This window comes from Pseudorca crassidens, chromosome 2 (assembly GCF_039906515.1).
Source record: "Pseudorca crassidens isolate mPseCra1 chromosome 2, mPseCra1.hap1, whole genome shotgun sequence".
NCBI lineage: Eukaryota > Metazoa > Chordata > Mammalia > Artiodactyla > Delphinidae > Pseudorca > Pseudorca crassidens.
Window position 1 is genome coordinate 126,248,343 of NC_090297.1, and position 13,309 is coordinate 126,261,651.

The following is a 13,309-nucleotide window of genomic DNA, read 5'->3' on the forward strand; positions in this document are numbered from 1 at the left end:
GGATACCAGATCACCTAAAATTCAAAGCCATGGAGTAGCCTTATTTTATTAGCATTTTTTGAACAACAGAGCAGGCAATCTTATATAAGTTTTAAAATACTGTGAACAATATGAAGTAGTAAGAGCCAATATAGACTAAAACTCATCAGAACAATAAATGGAATTAAATGAAGTAAAGTTTGCCCACCTATTTTCAAGCAAACCAGAATACGCTATTTGATATATCATCCTTTGGGGCTCTCAGCTTTAGAATGAAGGGACTATCTTGTTGAATAGCATAACCTGAGAGCCTGTTACACAATAGACACTTGATAAATATTTGTTAAATGAATGGAGTTTGATATTGCAGAAACTCCCCTACCATCAAAAAACCTGTAGCCCTTTCAAATACTAATGTCTGGACTCTGAGATGAATCCACTGGGAAGAGAGCTCTTAGTAATATTAAAAACATGAAAAAAAAAAGAAACCCAGTAGGGGCGTCCCTGGTGGCGCAGTGGTTGAGAGTCCTCCTGCCGATGCAGGGGACACGGGTTCGTGCCCCGGTCCGGGAAGATCCCACATGCCGCGGAGCGGCTGGGCCCGTGAGCCATGGCCGCTGAGCCTGTGTGTCCGGAGCCTGTGCTCCGCAATGGGAGAGGCCACAACAGTGAGAGGCCCGCGTACCGCAAAAAAACCAAAACAAAACATGGGACTAGTTCTTCAAAGCTGAGTCAGAAGGTGCCAATAACCTGGGGAGCAAAGGGAAGAGGGGAGGGAGGACTTTGAAAATGAAGTATATACATCACATTTATTGGAATACCTAGACCAGCTTATATCTATAACCAGTATCTGATTGGTAAAGGGGGTAGTAGTTTATTCATTCTTATAAAGAACTATAGTGGTTCCTATCATATATCAGCAAGTCAAGCTTTCTGTGATTTAATAAATGCCTAAACATGGATTTTTCTTACATATATGTGCATGCTGGGTAAGGTGCGGCATGCATAAATCAGAATTCAATACAAAATTCTACTCATAAATGACAGATTTTCAACAGTCTGACCTTAACCTTCAGTAAATAAAAGCATTTTTTGTGTTTGAAATATACCCATTCACGATATGCAATTCACTTTATCTTGTTTCCATATGGATGGGGCTGGCAATGGGGGAAACAATGACAAATCTGTCTTGACTGAAAGTGTTCTACCAATCCTCCCTCCTCTCCAATCCATCTCCTGTTCCCTGCCTGCCTCCCCCCCACCCCGGCACCCCGCCCCAAACAAGTGGCTTCAAGAGAGGAGTAGCATTAGATTGCTACCAGTGGTGATTGCTGTTGGCTGCATCTTTGAACTTAGGCACATGTCTGTCTAGCAGTGGAAACAAAGGTCTCTGCAGCCCCACTAGCTGGTGCTGTGCTGCTTCTGTCTTCAGCATTCATTAATGAGGCAACGTGAAGGCAAAACCTTCCATTCCTGTCCTCAATCCCTTCCCCCAGCGAAGCATGGGATAGGCATTAAGTAAGGCCTCCTTCTCCGAGACCATTTCCCCCACTTGAGCGTTCTCTCACAAGCCCCCTTTGTTCCCTGCCCTCCGCCCCATCTATATGCTGCAGCAGCAGTTGCCCAGATGTTCTCTATCAAAGCCGAAGCCATGGCAGCCAACTTTGGCACACATGAAAGTGCACTGAGTACTGGCCCTCCAGAAATACCTTTTCCACCCCTCTGATTTCTGCAAATATTTTTAAATGTTAATGGGTTCCACTCACCCACAACCTAGGGGGAGGTTACAGAACAGGGCTCTGTGTGTCCAGCAAATTAGCAGCCCAAGGATACTGCTTGGCGCCTGGGTTCTGTCCCACCCTCGGGCATTGGCTGTGGTTCTCCAACCTTGAATTGTTGAGGCCAGTTTGCCAGCGCATAGCTTTCTAGTGACAGAGGTTAGATGGATGGTTGACAGGAAAGTTGCTTCAAGCTACAAAAAAGAAAGGCCCCTATCTTGCTCTGAAGTTTCTGAGAGCAAGAGAGATCCTTTGAGCATCATGGAAATAAGATTTTGAAGTGTTTATTTTGCCTCTTACTCATCCTCTCTCTTTTTCTTTTTTTTTGGTTAAAATTTTTTTCCAATTCAATACATAGGCACAGAACAATGTGATGTGTGTTCTGAGCCTTTGGGTATCATGTCCATTTTGAAGTACTTTAAATATACAATAGAAAATGGTATATTAACAGAAGCCTTTGTGCAAATTTTAATAAAATAAAAATTTGGATCTTTCATATGGAGGCAGGAAAGTGATACGTATTTGCAGAAAGAAGAATCGATGGTACAAGAAAGACTTATTCATCTTCCTTTGCATTGAGACAGTGTGACAGCTGTTTTAAGGCCCAGTTTGAGGCCTCTAAAATGCCCAGTTTCAAAAGATAATTGAAAGCTACCTTTGAAGATTCTTTGTTTCTAATCCTGTCCTCACAATCTCACAAGTCACTCTGGAAACAAATTGCTTCAATGTCATCACCTCTAGGCCCTTGTTCTCCATGGCTAAGGCTCCCTTGATATTCATTGAAGTCACAATGCTTGGGCCAGCTAGCCCATATGCTTTGTTCCTGCCCACGCTTGGGAGTGGAGAACTTGGCCCTCAGGTCTCGGGCCTCCTAGATTTGAGCTTCAGATAATCACACCATGCTTCAAAGACTTCAGAATATGCCAGTTAGACCATCAGTATTCCTGCTTCCAGGCAAAATTTTATTCTACCACTTTTTAGAGAGGAGTAGTTGGAAAATTAGGAGATTTGACTGCAGAGCAAATAGAAGAGTACATAACCTGGATAACTCGAGAATCTTGAGAAGTAAAACCAACTACCCACACACTCAGCCTGGGCACTGAGAAAGGAAATAACAACTTATTGCCTAGATTCATGTGACTTTGCTATTCCACTGTCTTCATTAGCATTTTAAATATTTATTTATTTATTTAACTCTTCCAGGACTGTCCTACTGTTTGATTGTTCAATACAGGAATTTCCCCAAAGACCTACCAACTCTTCAACAGAAAACATCAACAGACAAATGCTCAAATTTTTTGGAATCCCTTGGTTCAAAACCTTCCCCTTGCACTTTCTACCAATCCTGGACATCTTACCCAATCCTAATCTAGTCCCCACATTAAGAGAGCAGATTTAAACCAGACTTGCAATCCTTAATAAATTCTGATCTTACCGTTCCCCCTTTCCCCTCCCATATACTGCCAAAGCTTTGTGAGGTGGTACTTATTACCTTACCTTAGCAATAAATTCAGCTCTATCTTACCCACAGATTGTGTTGGTGATATTTAGGGAGCCAACTGTTGATATCCTTTTGTTTAACTATAACCTGAGATGGAACTAAAAGTTTTAGATTGAATTTCATGCTAAAAACTGGGGGAAGTAGGACAGTTTTTTTCAATTCTCTATCTTCTTTCCCTCAAAATTCTTCTTCTCTATTATTTGAAAAGTTCTGAGATAATTAAAAAACTGAAATTAAGAAGAAGTTCCATTATGAGTTAATTCTAAAATGAAATTTAAATAATGTTAAGAAGCAAAGCTTTATTTAATAAATTAAAAATATAAGCAGAAGCCATGTCTTTAATCTCCAATTTTTAGTGATCACAAATTAATTTGGTGCAAACCAAAATATCTGTAATATTTATGTCAATGTCAAATCATTGGGACTTTTTAGATGTGGGAAAACTCAGCATACAGAATTCTATTGTTGGCAGTCCCTGTAAGCATGACTCATCCTGGGTCCATATTGATAAGGTTCCAACATAGGAACTACCTTGATATCAGGCAAAAGAGTGTAACCAGACAAATAAAGCACACATGGAACTTCACTAAATTTATTTTTAAACAGCAAACAAACAAGGCACAATAATAGATGTCTGATATAAGACAGGTGTCTCACCAAAGAATATGATGATAATTACACAGACCACTAAAAACTCTGCAGAGGTGTGCTGAGTCAAAGGAAAGCACTGTAAGATAAACACTGCTCTATTTACAAATGCCTTAGTTTAAAAAAGAAGCAGAAGCAGAAACAGAAGAAGAGAAGAAGAAATCCAATGAAGATTTTATATACAACAGTGTTTCTCAGGCTAAGTCAGTAGGAGCCTGCAAAAATTTTGGCTTTTCTTTAAAAGGGTTCTGCAAGTTTGAGGACCACTGTTAAAACACTCTAAATCCTTACTTAAACCAATATAAAGAAGATAAGACTTCTGGTTTAAGAAGGTAAGCTAAACATAATTATTCATCTGTTTCACCTCCTAAAAATCAGAGAAAGCGTAAATAAACAAATTTTTAAAAAGGTGTTAACAAAAAAAAATTACATCAACCAAAACAGGATGCCATGAAAAAGAAGTTTCCAGAAATTATCATGATTAATGAAATATGGGCTGAATTGTAGAATGAATGAGACTCAAGATGAAATCAGTGAGCCAGAAGGGTAAACCGAAAGATTCTATCAGAATTCAGTTGAAAAAGACAAAGAGATTAAAAGCATGAGAGAAAAGATGAGATATGTAGAATATATCTAAAAGTTCTGCCATGCATTTAGTAGGAGTTCAAGAAGAGAAATTTAAAAAATAGAAGGAAAAAAATCAAATAAATAATAAAAACACTGAAGAACAGCAACAAAATTTCCCCTAGATAAAGAAAGTCCTTTCATAGTGAAAGAACCCACTGATAGCAGGGAAAGAATAACATCCAGACACATTTTATTAAACTATATGTACTCCAACAATAAGTAATAAACTATGAAAGAAACAAAGAGTATAACTAAATAGAAATGAAAATTAAAACAGCATCGGACCTCTCATCTGCAACAAATACCTAGAAGATACAGTACAATACTTTAATAAGGGACAATTAGAATTTACATACAAAGTAAACTATCATTTAAAAGCCAGGGCAAATAATAATATGAAAAGTCTAAGAGTTGAACACCAATAATCTTTCTGAAAAAATACAAGATAATGTACTATAACTAAAAACAGAATTTAAGAAAGAGGCTAATATAAGAAAAAACTGTGAGCAAATGAAAGATGAAGCCTGCAGTTAAGTTCAAGTAGAAATTGACAATTGACTCTAAAGTTAATTCAATTGCCAAGAAGTGATTCATCAGCAATCAGAAAGACAATGATAGAAGAGGATGCAAATACATCCAGATCAATCCAAAAGGATTCCAAAAAATCTTCAAATGTAAATTGATGATGCAGTGCATTTTTAAAGAGAAAGTATGGTAAAGGATTTGTCTGCTCTGGGAGATAGAGGAGATTCAGATTCCGATTAATTCTTGATGTTGATAGAAAAGTCAGTATCAGTATGTAATTATAAATGCATAAGTAAAGGTGTTTATTTTTAAATTAGCATAACATGGACACTGCATATTATTTCTCCCTTCTGCTTTGGCCCTAAAAAGTTTCAGAGCCAAAATTGTGATGTAGCTCTAGAAAGTATATGAAACCTTGAAACATGGTTTTGGTAAACTACCTTCATTCCTGGCTCCATTTTATTTTTTCTGCCCTTACTTTCCCTTAACTTGGATTCCTCATTTCCTTTAAAGTAAAATACATTGGCAAATGTGTGTACATACGTACCTATTCAATATATATGTGTGTGTATACGTAAGCATCACCTTAAATTCTTTCGGGCCTAGGTAGGGATATAAAGAGTACAAATTTATCATTTCTTGATATATGATTTCCATTAACTAAAGGCAAGGGTACACCTTAGCCACATTATTATTTAATCTCCATTTTATTAATGTAATCCAAAGATTATCTGGCGTAGAAATGTCTTAACCTTAAAAAATGGTTTCCAAACTGTCTACCCTTCTGAATATCAATGACAGCTTCACTATATCTCTTATCCACTTATTGAATCTCATGTAAATTCAATGACCAAAAAGAAACATTTTTTAATATTCAAAGTGATTGGCTAACTGCTGTAATCTTTAAAAAAACAAACAAAAACAATACAAATACAATACCCTTTTGCTTTTGAAGCAAAAGAGTGCATTAAGAGCATGAACTCTTGAGTCAGACTTCCTGGATTAATCCCAATTAGTAGGTGTGGCAACATGGAAAAGTTACTTAAACTCCTTGTTCCTCAGTTTCCTTACCTGCAAAATGGGAGGGATAATAAGGTTGTTGTGAAGATTTAAAAAGATAAACATGAGAACCTCTTAGAACAGAGAATGCCAAAATAAACGTTAGCTACAATTATTTTAATAAAATATTTTCCTGAAAGACATCTTTCCCAGAAACATATTAGCATTCTATCATACAAATGATTGTTTCAAGGGACCCAGATCAAAGCTCATTCAGATTCTTTGTGAAAAACAAGTAATATAAATAAAAAATGACCACTTTGACTTTTTCTATTTCCATTCATTTTGCCAAGCCACTTATTCAATAGCTACCTAAAGTTTATAACTAGGCATTTGCTCAAAATTCTCCATTTGATAAGGTGACTAAATTCTGTCAAAACTTTCCCAGGTGGTATATCCCCAAAGAAATGGTACTAGTCCATCTTACCCAGTTAAATCAAATTTTCCCTTTAAACTTAGCCCCTTATAACTGATGGCTTCCAAAATGTACGTTTAGTAAATATAAAAGAATTCCTCTTCAGTGGTCTGCTGGAGCAGGCTGGCATCAACTGATAAGAGGTGACTGTATGCATCTCTTCTTAACTCCACATTTCATATTTACACTATGGGAATCGAGAAATCAAGGTGGTTGCTGGCTTTTTTCTTTTCTTTCTGGAGAGCCTTTTGTTAAACATTAACAGCAAATCATAGCCTCTAGCTCAAAAGAACCAGTCTTTGTGAAATCCCAGAGTTAGAATGTCCACGTTATATTTTACAATGCAGTGTATTTTAAAAGCAGGTATCAGAAGACATCCTGATTTGAATATACAAAAGAAATACAGCGCAAAAAAAAAGTGTGTTTTTATCTATAATACTCCTACTTGTGAATCTAGCTTTCTATTCTATTTAGCTTTCTAAAATTTTGAGCATAAATCTTTCTAGATGAAATAGCGGTAATGTGGTTTGATGATTCCACATACTCAATTAACTTGGAAATATTGATACATGATGTAAGTCCTCTTAGAAATTCAGTCTGTTTTATTCAAAGAAGTTTAAATGCAGAATATTGTATTTTGCTCTGGAAATTTTATAAAGATGTTTTGCCAAAAGCACTAAATATTTGTTAAGATTTGCAGGAACTGCTTTAAATTTATTATAAAAAGTAACAGCAACAGCAACACATTTTCCCCTTTCATTAAGGTAGTGAAAAACAGAACTTTAAGAGCTTTTCCATAAAAATGCTCTAAAATATTCCATTAAAATTAAAAGGCAACTGCCATTTCACACATGGTCAGATTTAACTATTCAAAGTTATTTTAGGTATATCAGTCTCCAAAGACCAAACTACCTGATAGTCCAGCTGTGCTCAAAGATCTCTAGAACTTAGCCTCCAGAGATGGATAGGGCTGACCAGAGAAGGGAAGAATAATTTGGGGTGCAACATTAGTATCCTATTCCCTCCAATTCCTCACTTAATTATAGGTTTCTTAATGAAACAGTCATCCTGCAATGATCAGGGAGAAATCCACAATAGAGACTTCCCTGGCAGTGCAGTGGTTAAGAATCCGCCTGCCAATGCAGGAGACACGGGTTCGAGCCCTGGTCCGGGAAGATCCCATACGCCGCAGAGCAACTAAGCCCGTGTGCCACAACTACTGAGCCTGTGCTCTAGAGCCTGTGAGCCACAACTACTGAGCCCGCATGCTGCAACTACTGAAGCCCGTGCGCCTAAAGCCCATGCTCCACAAGCCCCCGCTTGCCGCAGCTAGAGGAAGCCCGCACACAGCAACGAAGACCCAACGCAGCCAAAAAATTAATAAATTAATAAATAAATTTATTTTAAAAAAAAAGAAATCCACAGTAGAGCAAGGAGCTTGGAACAAAAGCCCAATTCCAATATTGATAGCATGTGACCTCACGTCAGCAATGGTGAATTGAGAGTCTTAATGGCAAGCAATCTTCCAAGGTTGTGGGAAATAATATTTCAGTTGAAATCTTATGCTCTCATGATTATAAAAAGTATTTTTTAAAATGCTACAATAATATGCATATTTGTCTTTAAATATTATACTCTTTCTGGTATGGTTCTCCTTGCCTTGTTTTGTTTTATAGCGATACTTCTGCATTTTAAATATGGTTCAAACATTAGTTGCCACAAAGATATGTAGTTTCATGCATGAATCACTCATTAATGTAGTTCTTAGGGTGGCCCATTATTCGTATGTTTAATTAGCCCTAGAATCAGATTGTTAAATACTTGTTTAAATGTCTCAAATATCAGGAAACGAGTACCCTATATTTTTCAGGAATTTATTATTGACTTTTTACTTAAACCTTAACAATCCTTGTTAGGGTCTCTCCCAGAACCCCAACAAACTTTGAAATAACTTACTTTTACTTTAGTACCAGATGCTGATGTCTTTGGAATTTCATTTTTGGTAGAAAAGAGAGTTATCCAAAAAAAAAAAGTGAACTAATGACATAAGATTAAAAAACATGGACACAAAAGATAGAGTAACTAAATTAAAAGGCCAGAAGACTTGCCAATAAGTCTTTATCTCTGATCCAGTGTTAGAAATAGGCTATGGGGATAGGAGTGTTTTTGTTTGGTTGGCTTGTTTGTTTAGACTTAAGTGAAAAGTACAGGGCTTGAAGACATACATATTTGGGGCATCATTCTGACTCTCCCATTTACTCATTTGCCTGACCCTAAGGAAATCACTCAACTTCAAGTGATTTCTACATTTCATTAGATTTCCTTTCAGATCCATCAAAATATGAGAAAAAAATAGTGAACATTATTTTAATTATCTTATTTATACAAATACGGTATACATTCTGAAAAACTATAAAACAATGATAACTTTCAGGTTAGGCCACTGCCCTTCCTCAAAATATTCCATTTAAGAATTTCTCAGCCTCTGCTTTAGAAAGATTTCTTATGGTAAAGGCTGGCTATAATGTTATTTCAGGTGAAGGACTCCTTTGACTTCACACACACATTACTTGCTGGCAGGCCACGGGCTTTTCTTCCCACTGAATTGAGGAAAGGGCAATTTCTTGTCTACTCACCTATGCATTTACTGTGAGCTCAACTCCATTTGGTGGAAAGCTGCCATACACTTATAAGAGCCTCAGGGATACTGGGTGGTTGTCATCTTTCTCTTGCTGACTCCCACCACACCAAGTGCCCTGGCAAGGTTGCTGCACCTGGACTCTGCATTCCCTACAGAGCACCTTGTTACCAAAATTATGGAAAACTTGTACTAAGTTCAGAGAAGAGCTACTAAAATGATTAAGTGACTGAGGGGACCAGTTTATAAGGAACTCAGAAATGTTTGGTTAAGTGGTAATTACCCTAAAAAAGGTGTGGTGGTTCTGGCATTAAGTTTGAATTCCAAACCATTCTTGGCAAAAAGACCTCCTTTCAGGCCTCTACATTCAGAAATGCTCTGAAGAGGGGGCAGAACCTCCCTCTTATTTGGGCCCCCGAACCACTGCACAGGCTGCTTGGGTGATATTCCCACTTAAGTGTAATGACTTCTACAAACAAGCACAGAAGGAAAACTACCAAAGCAGAGAGCTCACTTAAGAAGGCTGAAGGATGCTTAAAGGAAAGTCTTGGGAATCATGAAGAACAAGGCTGGGCTGTGACGGGCCAGTCCCTCCACCCCTGTTAAGCACCTATTCACACCCCATTGCCAATCTCTGCTCGATGGGTGGTACCATTTAATAAGAGCTGCTGACTGAGTCCAAGTGTGCAAGTCTGCCTAAAATACACTGCTGGGAATGTTGAGTCCTTCAAGAATGACAGTTCCCACTTGGCCAAAGAGGAAAATCTAAGAACACCTGTAACAGTTAAGGAGGCTGAAAGAGATAATTCCTCATAGCAGTATTTCCCAAAATGTCTTCCAGGTGATGTTACTATGTGTTACACATACTAAAAAAGAAAAGAGCTAAAAACTGGAATAAACGAAGCTTCACCTTGTGTGTATGTACATGATGTGTCTGTTAACAGTAACACCTCTCAGAGCCATTAATATGCTAAAGTCCGTTGTGTCTCACTAAAAGGGGTAGTGTGTACACTCTTTCCCAAATTCAAATTGAGCATGGAAGGCTTTATTCCTTAAGTACAGGTTCTTTGAATTCACAGCCACTTCCATAATGCCATTTATTGGGTTAGCCAAAAAGTTCATTCGGGTTTTTGGTAGTATCGTTCGGAAAAACCAGAACAAACTTTTTGGCCAACCCAATACGATGCTGCACTCAGTAAATAAACAATGAAACGTATGAATCAGCCTAAGCTAGAAAACAAATCTTAAATCCCAATCCACTCCTCTTTCGACCATACTGATATTCTAGTTACCCTTCACTTACATGAATCTTTTTATCCTGTATAAATTAAATAAAATTTGTTTACTAGAAGCAGATTGGCCACCTGAGGCTACTACAGCTCAAGCTTGAGGGCCTTCCACTTGCTTGAGGCTTCCAAGTCCCTGAAAGTAAGTGTGCACTTATAATATTGTAATCTTTATCTCTTAAGGAGGCCCTACGAAACTGTATAATCTTCATGTCCTACAAAACCTGCTGTTACCATATAAGATGAAAATGACTCAATAGCTTGTCACCAAATTTGTAAGTTATGATTGAGACAGCTGAACTTAAATTACTCATGATGTGACAGACTAAAATTCACTTTAGATTACTCTCAGGTCACCTTTGAGAGAGAGGTATTCATCCTTCTGTGCAGGTAAAATGTAGATCCAAATAAGAACTAAGAGTAGATTCATTCCCTCTATATGCTCCATAAGAACATTAGCTTCAACCGTCTCACTTTTTAGAATTCCTCTTAGAACATTCATCACCTCTATTATTCTGTTTTTGTTTTTGTTTTTTAAAACACCTTACCCAATAGTATTACTTCTACTCTCCCTACTTCTCAATATTTTAAGACCATGAATAGCTACTTTGAAATCATCACATTGTAAATATTACCACAGTTGAAATTCCTTCTGAAGACCATCTGAAGTTTCTGTATCATTTTTTTTCCTTGAGTAGGAACTGACATCTTTAAACTTGAACCCACAGTACTGCAATCTGGCATTCCACTTCAATTCTTTAAAAGTTTCATTTATACTTATCTTGTCTTTTGGAATTTCCTGTAGGCTGCCTCAGATAAAATAATTTCCAGTCTAATCTTCCTCTTGTCTGCTCTCTCGTTTGACATTATGCCTTCAAAATCAGATCTTATTATTTAACACAAAACAAAAATATTTTATTACAGAATAGTAAATCAATAACATTAACAGACTGACCTTGGTGATTCATTTATACTATGACTGATAAGCCAATGTTTAAGCTTTGACTATTGATAGTCAAAGCTTTGTAAATTTCTTCTAGACTATTCATAATTTAACACGATATTCTAACAACCACACACACAGAAATCACTATCCAACCACTTGTGTCTTAGACTAAATCAATGCTTCACTCTCTCATTTTTTAAGTAACCTTACAGCTAAAATTACAAAACTAGGACTGTGTATAAAGGCCAAACATTTTACCTTCCTCTCTTTGCTTCCTATTATCTTCCTGAGTTGGTGACTATGAAAATATGCTAAGCCCAAAATAACAGTTGTGCACTGCCAGGTCATCCTCAGTCCCAGTTCCAAGCCAAATGGGACTTCACAGACCTTTACAAGTCATAGTGTTTGTAAATATCCAAGGAAATTACTTCATTCAGTCAACTATTTCTGGCGAAAGCTGGCAGAATAACACAGTAATTAAACTGAAGACTAAACAGGAGACCTGTTTTGCCCTGTTTTAAGTTCTAGTTAATGCTTTTAATGCATTTTCATTTCTTAAATATGCTTGAAATACCAGTGTAATGAAAAGGCATTGCCTCTCCATTGAGAAATATATTTAAAATATTCCAGTGAAGACAGCATATGGAAAAGGAAAGAGAAACTCAGTATGATTTCTTATTTTAAGTGTGAGGAATTCTGAAATCAAAAAACAACTGGATTCAAATGCAAATAGAATAGACATCCCAAAGCCAGGACATCACGTGGTCAAGACTCAATTGTCTCTGTGCTAGATATTCACTTCATAGGGAATATGCTGTCTGCAGCATATTGCCCTCCGGTCTCCCTTTGGCCCCTCCAATTGGCCACCAGCATATTCTGATTCACCCATCCATCCATTCATTCATTGAGTCACCATCTCAAGTGACTTGTAATGTTACTTGTAATGTAGCCATAAACAGAAATACTTTCCCACATACCTCTCCTAGCTGCCTAATGGTTATACACTTGGAGACAGACAACAGTTCAAACACAAAGTAATAAATTAGAATTCAAAAATGGAAAGAGCTTTGAATGCTTCCCAAAGGAAAATGCAAACTATTAAATTACTTGTAGTACTTCATTTTTAAAAGCCTCTTGCTTACAAATAACCACCATCTTTCCTAGTACCTGATGCCATGAATACAAAGGTTAAAACAAGGGAAACTTTTGGGCAATCTGTAACAGTCTAAAGAATGAAGTAAGAGAAGTTGGCAAAAATCAAGACCAGCTAAGGGAAACCAAGTCAGAAAATTCCAAGGTTGAGTGAAATTGGGAGAGTTAATGACTAAAAAGTGTTTCTGCTACACTTCACAAATATTTCTCCTTTCTCTTTGTCAGGACACATGGTATTTCACTTACTAAAGATTCTTCTGGATGAATAAGCATACTGTTTTGAAAATGCAAGTAACATGGGATTAAGAACTCAGCTACATAAGAAGTTAATGAAATGTATGCCACAGTTCTTTATAAACTGAGGAATACTACAAAATCAGAATGGCAGGTAGGTAAGATAATAGCTTCTGGAGTCATACTGTCTGAGTTTGAGTCTTAGCTCTATTACTAACAAGCTATGCAAGTTTGGGCAACTCACAGTCTCTTGGTGCCTCAGTTTCCTCATCTACACAACAGGAATATCAGTTGAAAGTATTCCACAGTGTTGAAAGGCTTAGTTAATATATGTAAAGCACTTAAAACAGTGCTGGGACTTGCACTGTTGACCAAAATGGAGTAAGAGGGATTGAATTTATGTTCCCTCCTAAAACAACCACAAACAAAAAAGCAAATAGAATATATAAAACAATGATTTTCAAGACATAGGCAATGTAAAATAGTTATCCCTGAGACATGGGGAAAAAACGAAAGAAGCC

At 37.1% G+C, this 13,309-nt stretch overlaps 1 long non-coding RNA gene across 1 annotated transcript in view; it reads right to left on the reverse strand.

Moving 5' to 3' along the window:
- Positions 1-11,654, reverse strand: part of LOC137219681 (uncharacterized) — a 33,365-nt gene extending 21,711 nt beyond the window's left edge. Inside the window, exon 1 of the long non-coding RNA XR_010941204.1 lies at positions 1,746-11,654. This is a non-coding gene — a long non-coding RNA (uncharacterized lncRNA). The remainder of the gene's footprint in view (positions 1-1,745) is intronic.
- Positions 11,655-13,309: the final 1,655 nt, after the last annotated feature.